Source organism: Pistacia vera, unplaced genomic scaffold (assembly GCF_008641045.1).
Source record: "Pistacia vera cultivar Batoury unplaced genomic scaffold, PisVer_v2 Contig495, whole genome shotgun sequence".
Classification (NCBI taxonomy): domain Eukaryota; kingdom Viridiplantae; phylum Streptophyta; class Magnoliopsida; order Sapindales; family Anacardiaceae; genus Pistacia; species Pistacia vera.
This window is the reverse complement of record NW_022196329.1, coordinates 187,740-200,153: the sequence shown is the minus strand read 5'-3', so window position 1 is coordinate 200,153 and position 12,414 is coordinate 187,740. Positions and strand designations below refer to the sequence as shown.

Below are 12,414 nucleotides of genomic sequence, written 5' to 3'. Positions count from 1 at the left end.
GCATGGTGGTGTATTAGGATCCCACATTGGAAGAAAGAGTGTTGAGCGACCTTGGCCTGGGCTGCTTACCCCGAGAAGGGCATGGAGGCCCAATAGAAAGTGGAGATTCGTGTTGTATCCCAAGGGTAAGAGGTCGACGTTAGATGTCAGCTGTAAGACGCATAGTGTGTGTTGTTGAGTCCCACATTGGAAAAGATAAGTGTGGGCGTAGTGGGTTATAAAAGACTTGAGCATGTCTCCTTTGGCCAACTAGTTTTCTAGAGAGTTCTCATCAACCCACAAAAAGCTCATTGCCCAACCCAATCCTACAAAAGGCCCATTACCCAGCCATTATATAATTATTTGGGCGAGTGTGGTACCTACCTCTCTGAGCTCTTCTATTTGTTTCTATGGAAAGTCTTCTACATATGATCAAATATACAAGTGGCTCTAATAAAGACAAATATGTATTATTTTACAGCTCACTGACACGACCTCTCAGCTCGTACATCGAGCTAATACAAACTGATACACACAAAATCAGAGTTCACTTTATTTCTGCCAAAAAGGAGATAATATAACAGTAGTAATAGTAGATTCTAGTATAAAGTTCCATAAAGAAATAGTGGGAATCAGCGAGGCCTGATGGTGGGGACAACACCACTAACAAGGTCGCTTCCAGCTTCAGGAAAGTCACCAGACACGTATGAGTTTCTTTCGGAATAGAGAGATGATGTGGGGATTCCTGAGGATCTGAGGCTGAGATATCTGAATCTGTTTAGGATGTTTCTGATTCTGGAGCTTGAAGATAGGTTCTCTAATTCTCTCTACCACTTCCAGCATTGAAGGTCGACGCTCTGTCTCATCCTCACAACACTTGAGGGCTAATGCCATAAATCTTTGAGGCATTCGGAAGAGTATGGACCCATGCGCTGTCTATTACAGAGTACATCATCCAGATTGACATGCTGAATTCACCTGTTGTTGCATTTAAATCATGGCATCTTCTCAGACGTTAGGTGTGAACGAAGGCATATTGAGAGTGCTGGGAAAAAAGTAAAAAAAAAATCAAAGTACCTCTGGACAATGTTTCACCATGAGAAATAGGCTTCATTCCTGTCAACAACTCGAGAAAAACAATTCCAGGCTATAACATCACTCTTCTCGTTAACTGGTGGTGAGGAAGTACTGGGATCAAGGTAGCCCTGCAATAGGAGAATAAGTGGGTTCGAATTCACTCTGAAAATTGAAGCATGGTGTTCAGTGTTCATCATTTAAAGGATCAATTGAGAAAGATGACTTGAGAAATCCAAATTCATAACGGTTTCAATAATGCTACTATCTGGGTGCCTCTCAAAACAGTGAATACATGACCTTCACTCCTGATATCAGTTGGAAACTGGTGCAAGCTTTGAGATTCCGAAATCAGAAACTTTTGCAGTAAATTGGAGTCCAACAATATGTTGTTGCCTTGATATCTCTGTGATGATGGGTGGGTAGCTTCTTTATGGAGGTAGATAATGCCTTGGCTGAACCCAATGCAATATGCAATCTCATGGCGAAACTCAGGATTTCGGAATCTACCTGTCATAACACCAACAATATCAAATTCACATCATGATATAGGTTGCAAGAGGTAGAACAAACCAAGTTTTGCAATAGTAAACTGGGGAGGAAAAATCTAGAGATTTACCATATAGGAGGTCATACAGAACCATAGGCATAAACTCATATACTAACATCTGCAAACACAAAAATCAAGGATACTTTTGAGTATTAGCAGTTAATGAAGCTCACTACCTACTATTAATGTATCTTATTTTACTGAGCAATTTTATCTTGTTCTAAAATCCAGGCATGTTATGAGGAGAGTATCAAAAATTTTCTGATAATGCCATAATATTTTACAGAAGTGGCAATGGATAAAGTACTGCCTCGTTCTTCATCACAATATCCAACCAATGAAACGAGGTTGCGATGATGTAAACGCTGACAAATTTCTATTTCAGTTAGAATTCTCTCTCACCCTGCAAAGGATCCTTGCTGTGCCCTCTTGATTGCCACAGCTGTGCCATTGTCCAAAATGCCTTTATATAACCTTTCCATAGCCTCCTTGACCAACTAGACTGGACTCACTAAAACCACTGGTAGCTTTTAAGTTCTGTGAAACTAAATCCCTTGACACGCAGCTTTGATTGGAATTTTGCACTGTTAAAAGAAACATCATTTATGCTTCTAAATATAAAAACAAGAGAAGTAGCCCTCTAGGTCAAGGCAAATACAAAAGAACTTACTTGACTGTTTCTTGAAACTCTTGCTTGTGTTTGATTCTTTTTGTAGAAAATAAACAACAAGACCAAAGATATCGCCAATTAGGCCAGCAATGGACCTAACACAATTCCAATCCAGCACCTTTGCTCATGCCTGTATTTTGATCTTCGAGAATGACTGCAACAAGACAGGTTTGAGAACACCTTGCCATTAAGTTTAAGAATGCAACCAAATATGATTAACTATAATTATTGAACTACAAAATTTTGCATACCATGAAAATGAGTAATACTCTTAGGTAAGATCATTGATGATAGGATAAGTAAATAGTAACCCACAGAATAGCAGGCCAGAAATGGAACTGGAACTACAATTTTAATTGGAAAATTTTGCAGCCTTGAGACTTACCATCTGCATAAGGTCCATGGCGAGTAAAATATGATCAGTCATATGGGCCAAAGACATCACTCAAGAGAGAGTAAATGTAGCAATTCGGTCCATAATGATAGACCTCAATCTTGTTAAATTCATTGGTAGTATATTGATATACTGGAGAAAACCTTTAGGTAATCAATAGCTAGACCATTTGCCATAAATGAGTTGATAAGTAGTTGAAACGATTCAAGCCAAGACTGGAGAGGTCACGTACAGCACAAATGCATTCATGTATGGGGGAAATCGATATGCAGGACTTTTCAAACGTACATCAACTCCAAGGGGCAGAGCACAGAAGCAGGAAGCAGGCGTGATTCTGGGACATATTCCATATACAACTTGCCGGACAGGACTGTGGGGGCAGGTAGGATTAGAAGTGTTATTTGAAGTTCCAGAAACCTCATCATCTCCGATATTGGGGTCCACAGAATTGAACTATATTAGGAATTCGTTCTGCATTTGACAAATAGGATGCCCTGAAGCTAAGCATCCAAAAATTGCAACTGATAAGTAATAAACTTCTTACATGGATTTCTATTTGCAAAGACTACAAATACTCACCTAATGGTGACATTTGAGGAGGATCTATGTACCCGAAACATTTGTAAGTGAATTATTCTGGAAATCCCTGCAGAAAAAAAAGAAAAAGAAGATCTTATGAGAATTAGGTAACTAGAATGTAGTATTGATGTTCGACCCACTGTTCCTGATGTAGTTAATTCAAAACTAAGCAAATAAAAACCATTAACTTTTTCTTGTCTTACAAGGTAAGTGTCCATTTGCAGAAAATTAACATTCTGCCAAATGTTGAGGGAACACTGACCCTCAAATATTGTTTTCAAGTGACCTGCAATAAATTACAACTAGCTTATTAATTATTCATAGGAAGATATAAACTGCCATCTTAAGTATTCATTGGAGATAAATTTTAACCGCATATATCTTCATCTATTGAGGAATTCTAAGATTTTCAATAAAAAAAAAAAAAATTGAGATTAAAATGAGAGAGAGCCTCTTACAGTCTCTGGAAGAAGTAAACCTGAAAATTGAGGGGATAGGTCCAGTAAGCTATTATGGATAGATCACTGCAACATTGAAAACAAACAAGTTACCTTTATCATATCAAGGTATAAAGAAATTCATTATAAGCAATAGCCAGAGATATATGTATGTATATATGAAAAAAGTAGCACGTGTAAGGAACTTGAACATGGAAATGACATACATAGTTGTGATATGTTGCAAGCTTATTTGTTGGTATGCCTTCCGGTAAGTTGATTCGAGCTAACGATCTCTGTAACATGAAAAGTAATCGAGGTCAGATATAGATGAAGACCAACTCTAAGAAAGTCTTAGTAATTTAGCTAAAAGCTTGGTTATGTAATTCAGCCCAATTTTTCAAATCAATACTTGGAAATTGTGCACAGATGATAATCATAAATGCGAGAACAAATATTGTGGAGATAAATATTAATTTTGACTAGCTTTGTTCAACATAAAGATATAACCATCATTTATTGCCAAGAAATTATCAACAACTCCTGCAACTTACAAGTAAAGAAGGTCGGTACACTGCTAAAATCAGGAATAGTTCCTTGCAATCTGCATTCCTAAGACTCCTGTTGAGGTGAAAGGAAAGAAATAAGCACATGTTATTGATCCTTCAGTTTTTGTGTACCATTGCCTTCATATGTATATTTTAGCATTGGCAGTTGTATAAATAAAAAATAAAAGAAAAATCCATGGGAAGGGAGAGGAGTTACACTTCACCAGTTTGGGCATGTTTTTATAAGAATTTGGAATCTCGGTACCTTCAAAGTTGTTGTTATCAAATTGTCTGCAACAATAAGAGAAATGGGTTATTAGCCACAGAACCAAAAGGTTTGAGATACTGGAGTCTGATAGTCATTACACAAGAGAACATGAAGGAACGGTGAACTTACAAAATCATCAGGTTTGGCATCCGGAAAATTCTTGCGGAAGATACCCTGATAAGTATTGTTATTGTCCAACAGCTGCAAATTAATTGTCAAAATATATGTCATTGCACAACCATACAGAAACATACTCATTGTGTAAAATAAGCAACATCAATAAAAATGTATGAAATCACAAGTGTAAGAGTTGAGGTAATGCCAGAGAAGCTCTGGTGGAATCTGACCACTGATTGAGTTGTTGTTCAAATGACTGCCAATTAAAAACATGAATATGCTTTATTAAAGTATTTGTGCTAACTAGAAGGCACTTACAAGTGTCTCGGCACTGCGTCATATTTGCCAAAAGTATTTTGGCAGTGTCCAGAAATATGTATGTCTAGTTTAATATTGTTACCATTAGAAAGAGAACCAAGCTCATCTGGTATAGGCCCTGATATTTGATTTCGCTCAGAAGCCTGCATGCAAATGAAAAATACACTTCCATATATAGGTTCGAAATTATCACGGGAGTATTAAAAATTAAGTTTAATGATAACTCGGCATCCAACTATAAGTTATCACTCGACTTAAAGCTGTAATTTGATGCTTACAGAAGCTTTAAAGTAATCAGATGCCTATCTCCTTGGTATGCTGCCGGTTAAATTGTTCCACATAAATTCCTGGAAAATGAAGATAAAAGCTAACTAAATTGAGTTAACAACGGATGAATTCAGGCATAACAAGATATCATCAAGATACACAGAATGATCATGACTCACTACGGTCAATGAGAAAACAACCCAAGTGACGGAGAGTAGTTTTCCAGAAAGTTCAGTTTAGCAACCGCTGTATTGCGAGAGAAACCAGAAAAAAGAAAAACAGAAAATGTATTAGTCCAACAATCCATATGAGTTCAATTATAAATGTGCATCACTGTATGCATAAAATCGTCATATTATCACTTACAGTTCTTGACATGGAGATAGCCATCATTTGATCCATTAAGCAGATTATCCCGTCCAATTTGATACACATGGATCAGTCTTTTTTCCGCTATTGAGATTTTTCCCTCGTATCTTTGAGTGCCTCGCGGACAGCTTGCCAAGCATCAACTGTATGCATAGTTCAGGACATGACATAATTTTTCAAAGAGATTAAGAATCCAATAAAGAAATTAACTCCAAGTTTTGAGTTTCCCTTAACAAAATCACAGAGAAACCAACCTTCAATGGATGAGTAGATCTGTGCGGAAGCAAGTTGCAGAAAGTGACATGAAAGTAGAACAAGTATGATCCCAATTAGGAGAAATCTCCACCTTGGCATCTATGCAACAAGAAATATTAAACTTTCAGTTAAAATACTTCGAAAATTAAAGATACCCACTAAAATGGCTAGTCGAAAAGCAGAACAAACCATACTTGCGAGAAAAGAAGTATGAAGGGTGACGTAAAAAGAAGATGAAAGCCATTTTTTTGCATGAATATATGGGTGAGCTCAGAATGGGAGAGAGATTGAGTCAGGAATTATAATTTTTGCTAAACAAAGTAAATGGATTTCGGTCAGTGTGCACTTCCCAGGTTGGTTATTTTGGATTAATGAGAGTTAAGACTTTAGGATCTATGTCGGAGACGACATTGTCTTTCAAGTAACTGAGTATAGGCGCCATATTATTAAATTGTACATACTGAGAAAGATGCTGGAGAAAATTCTTTCATAGTGCATTTTAAAATTAGTGATTTAAAGCTTCAAATAATTCATGGAAACATCTCTTCAAAGTGTTTTCATTTTAAGGGAGTTGAAATAAATGACACAGAACAAGACCTGTCAATGAAGGGCCTTCTAAAATTCATGTGCAGCTATTTGGATATAATAATATGACAATTTTCTTTCAATTTATCATATATTAATATACAACTCCAGTTGGCCAGTCCTTAAAAACTCCTGTTCTTGGTGCACGATAAGCCAAGTCTACAGATTTGATAGCCACTCAAAATGTGGCCCTTTATGGTGTCACCTTTTCTGAAAAACTGTTGCTGTAATATCTGCGTCAAGTTAGTGCCCTTTCATGAATAAATGATTTATCTTGTTATCCCTAAAAATCAGGTTAACATGAGCTTACGTCAGCTAGCATCAATCAGGTTTAGGAAGGTTTTATGTCATCCTGGAGCTACCACATTATCAAAAAGATAGAAGGAGTACAGTTGTCATCAACTTGACAGACTCAGGCTTTATCTACGAGTGGGAGGGAGTAGCCACATGTCCAAGCCTTGTGCGATTGAAGATATCTCTGCCATGTAATCACCAATGGGAGCCGGCTGGTAGGAATTGTATTTACACCTACACCACCTACTTGTAGAATTGTAATCATTACCCTGAAACCTTCTACTATAAATAACGATGCTCCCCTTCTCATTTCGAGATTCTGATACAACCCAACATTTTGATTGATACTTTTTATCTAAAAACATCATAATAGCAGAGAAATAAACGTAACTTGGAGATATCTCTTAAAATCAGTCATTTGTACTTATACGCGTATTCAATAACGACGACCTCCTGATAATTCATTATATATAAAAGAAAAATGGACGTAGGATTCACTTTAAGCATCCAAACCACTTTAAAAATCATCTTTCATTTACTTCATTGTATTTTTCATTCACGTGTAATTTTTAAACCAGTTTAACACTTTGCACGTACGAATTATTAGTGTCAAAATCAAGCATTAACATATCCATTTATAGGATTACATTAGATTGTTAAACCGACATAAAAATCTGTGTTATTTAATTCTCTGCCTAAACTCGTTAGCTGTTTCACAGCCTGGAAGATACTTAATGCAAATTATAATATCATGTCCTTACAAGTGTTCAGATGTCCCTTGGACTTATATTCGGGGACCCATTATTAGATTAGTGGCTCTCAAGATAGTTTATAGAATAGTTAAATATTCAAACTTAAATCACTTTGGGTTATTTGGTAGATTATTTAAAATATGATATTCAGAAAAAAGATTTTAAGTTGAGATGAGTTGGATTAGATAGAATATGATAGGATTCTATTCTATCTTAGGTTCACAACTTACTCTCATAACTCTTGATGTAACAGCTTGTCATTGGTCAGCTCACAAAATGAGTCCTACCAATCCATTTGCGAGCAAACAAATGATGAACTGTCATGTCACAGGTTGTGAGAGAAAGTTGTGAACCTATTATTATTGATTCTGAAAAACTATTTTAAGTTGAGTTGAGTTAGATTAAATAGAATAGGATAAAATTCTAAGAATATGTTTGGTATAATATTTAAAAATTATATCAGAGTTAGATAAAATGTTGAATAGTTGTTTAATAAATTTTTGGAAAACATTTTCTGAAAATATTTAGATTATTTATTTTTTAACTCCCTATATTTGTTAATTTAACTAAACACCCCAACAATAAAACTTTAAAAATTAACAAAACACCCCCCAAAAATGGAGACATCAATGGCCAAATCTCTGGTCATAGATCTGGTTGGAAATGGCAAGATTGACTAGATCCAACTGGCCGTGCATCATTCCCACGTCGGTGGTCGACGGTGGTTGCTGGCTAAGGTGCTTTAATTAATTTTTAAACTTTTATTGTGGGGGATGTTTAGTTAAATTAACAAATATAGGGGGTTAAAATGATCTAAATTTTTTAGTTGAATAGAATAAGATAATAGAAACAAGTCCCCCCCTCTTTTCATTTTCAATAGAAAAAATCTTATTTGATTGGAATAATTTTCAGAATAATGATCCCAATAAGTAAATAAACATAGCCTAATGTATGCTCATGTTTGCACTAGACCTGACATTGCTTTTGAAGTTGGCATGTTAGGAAGATATCAAAGTAATCCAAGTTTAGATCATTGGAGAGCTGCAAAGAAGGTCATGAGATATCTTCAAAGAACTAAAGGTTTCATGCTTACTTATAGACGGCCTGACATTTTAGAAGTCATCGGATATTTAGACTCAGACTTCGTTGGTTGTGTTGATTCTCTGAAATCAACATCCAGATATGTTTTTATGCTAGCCGGAGGTGCTATATCTTGGAGAAGTACCAAACAATTTTTGGTTGCCACTTCTACTATGGAAGCTGAGTTTGTTTCCTGTTTTGAGGCTATTACATAGGGTATTTGGTTGAGAAGTTTCATTTCTAGGCTTAGAGTTGTCTAGGCTAATAAGGTTGTATTATGACAATTCAGCTGCTGTGTTCTTTGCTGAGAATAATAAGAGTGGAAATCGAAGTAAACACATCGACATTAAATACTTAGCAATAAGGGAGCACATTAAAGCCAAAGAAGTGCTCATTGACCACATACACACCGAGCAGATGATTGCTAATCATTTGACAAAAGGCATGCCACCAAAGATGTTCAAGGATCATGTAATACAAATGGGACTACATCTCGCTTTATCACTGTGAGAGGTAATACTTTCATTCTCTGAAACTTTGTAATTTAGTTTGTTTTCTCTTTTAAGTTATATATATTTTGGTTGGAGACAAACAAACAATCTGGATGACCTTGAGCAAACATTTGAGGTTTGTTCATAAAGTAATATTCCACATTTAAGCATTTATTTAGAAGCAGAATATTGCATAGTAATACGTGGAAGGTATGACTTGTTTAAAAATGACTTACCACTATAATTTATGCAATTCTATTTTTCTAACTAAACATAAAGAATATAAAACTACTAAGCTGTGGCTTATGTAATAAAAGTTTAGACCAAGCGGGAAAATGTTAGAATTTTAATTAATTAAAATTCATTGCCCTAAAATTACTATTTGGTCCTTCACTTTTATATATATTATTTTATATAAAAATTTAAATTGCTGAGTAGTTTTCAGCAGTTATCCCCAACAGTTGTCTTTGATGGAAAGCCTTCTGTGTGCTTTAAAAGGGGGAACCGTTACAGGTCCCTAATACATACAATTATTCTGATTTCCCAAAAACCATTGTTCTGAGAATTGCAGTACATTGGAAGAGTCTGTAACCTTTGAAGAACACAGTAACAACAAATTGATATGGCTAGAAGTTAGTGAATAAATTATTGTGAATAAATTATTTTGCTTCCGAAAAACTCCATGAATATGTGAATATGTATATGAATAATGATATAAATATATACATGTTGGATTCAGAGTGATTTACATTACTGATTTTAACAAATTATTATTGAAAGCACTACATATATGTATATCATTTTCATAATGTAAATAGACCATCTCCAATGTTGGAATAATGATCTTATTTTCGATAAGTTGGATCAATCCAATCGTTAATATTATTCTAATAATATCACAATAGTATATAACCATTTCAATAATGGAAACTTTAACATATATTATAGACTTAATGATGATAAAGACAGATTAAAAGTCCTTGTCCTGGAGAAGGCATCATGTCGCTTGTAATTTTTTAATCTAGAATTGCCATCTCCCATTTAAATTTCTTCACCACATTGTGAATAAAAGTGAGTACCGCCATTCGAGAATACTGTTATGCCAGGCACGATTGAGGACCAACTCCAAATGGAGTAAAGGCGCAGGCAAGTAACGGTCTGTTTGGTAGAATATTTTCTATCCAATATCCAATCCCCTCTCAAAATAACTGTTTATTTCATTATTTAGAAAATACTATCATATTTTATTTAATTACTTTTAGACTTTTTAAATTTATTAATTTAATTAAACACCCCTAGAAAAAAGTTTAAAATTTGATAAAAACACCTTCACCTACCCACATTTGGAAGATTCTGATGGCCACAACCAAAAGGTAGCCAGAATTTGGTATAATGGCACACTACCAACTAGATCTTGTCGGTAGTGGCCGATCTATCATTTTTCGACCAGATCCATCGTGGATCTGATTAAAAAGTGTCAGATCTACGTCCAAAAATTTGGCCATATGGTCATCGTTGACAACCAAACATGGTCAGATCTAGCTATCAACAACCTTTTTCTGGCTAGATCCAAGGTGGATATGACTAGAAAAGGTCATCTTGACGCACGACCGACCAAATCCAGCCAGTTGTATTCCAATACGACGACTCCGGCTACCCTCCAGCAGTGGTGTCCGGCTGCCAGAATTTGATGGGTGAGTGGCGGTGTTTTTGTAATTTTTAATATTTTTATTACAGGGGTGTTTAGTTATTTAACAAACCTAGAAAGTGTTTTTGTTAATTTTCAAATTTTACCTCGTTATTCTCACCCAACTCTAAAAATATCAAAAATCCTATCCAAAATACTAAAACAAGTGCACCTTAAATTGTTTTTTTCATCATATCTTGATGGGTTAAACTTTTCTGGATCTGGGAAGTATTTAGCGTCCATGTTTGTTGAATCCACTGTCCAATCTAGCTGTAGAAAATACTTTTCTAATCAAATCATGATGGTCAAGAGCAATGACAGAGCCAAAATTTTGTCTCCTGTCTCCAAGAGCAGAACCACTTTGAAGGTTAAAATTTCTGCCCTTTCCAAAATAAAATTCATATTTTGTAACGTTAAATGTCATAGTCTATGTTACAAGCAAACATTTGGTATATATATATATATATATATATATATTAAAAAAAAAAAAAACTTATTTTCATAAGTTACATCACTTTTTTATATAGAGAAAGGAAGAGCGAGCTCTTTAGGATATATATCAGTGATTTTTTAAATTTAGATCACGCTTATGAATAGCAAAAATTAATAAATACTAAAAAGACAAAATTTCAATTAATAAAATTTTGTATCCAAAATTAACGTAACAAATAAGTATCCATATACCTTCCATCCCCTGTAAACGGTGTAACCAGCGTAAGTAAAATCTGTCATGACCTCTATAAATGTTCCTCGAATTGTTGGTGTGAGTCTCATCACTTCACATGCTACATTCCAGGAATATTTCATCTTTTGCATATCATCCCAATTTAGGAGCTCCCCAGGCTTCTTAGAGGCTTCGACTTCTTTTTGCTCTAGTTTAATATAAATTCAAGTCCAACATAACAATTGTTAGAAGCAAAAGAACTTACTGATAATCTATATAAAAGGTATCATGAATTTGATTTGGCTTAGACATGCATTAAGGGGGGGAAAAAAAAAGTGATCCCAATAGTACTACTATATATAACAACAAGAATCATTAGACCTATCATGATAGTTTCAATAGTACTACTATATCCAATGATTGTTAAGGGTAGATAATATTGTCAATTCAATACTTTAAAACTGAATGAAATAGAGACAGCAGCCAGAACAAAACAATAGCAAAATAAATCACAGACAGTAAACAAAGAGAAAATAACACGTGCAATTTATCCTGATTCATTTAATATGGGCTGCGTCTAGCCGAGTTAAGAGAAAAAATATGTTTATATACTAGGTTTAAAGTGACAAAACCTAGTTTTATGAGAACTCATATTCCTATATCCAAACCCTAAAAGGGATTAATGACTTAAAGAAATCTTTCAATAGTTATACATGGAAAAGGCCTAGACCGCCTACGGGGAGGAGGCCCCTACCCGCTAACTGGGGAGCGAGACCCCTGAATACGTCTGTGTAACCCTTTAATGTTGAAGTAGTCGACAACTCCAGCAAAAACTATCATATATCTTTCGATAATCTCAATCACACTGATCTAATGATTCTCAGTAATCAATAACTTTTTTGGTTAGTAAGCATAACCCCTAAAAGATTTTTTAAGGAAAAAAAAAAAACTATATAATAAGTTGTAGGTTAATCGCCAGCAAGAATTTTTTGGTATATATCAGGCCTCTCTCCAACATATTTCTTTCAATTTTTAT

General features: G+C 35.0%; 1 pseudogene; it reads right to left on the bottom strand.

Annotated features, from left to right (window-relative positions):
• Positions 1-611: 611 nt before the first annotated feature.
• Positions 612-11,521, bottom strand: LOC116105204 (annotated as a pseudogene).
• Between the last annotated feature and the right edge of the window lie 893 nt (positions 11,522-12,414).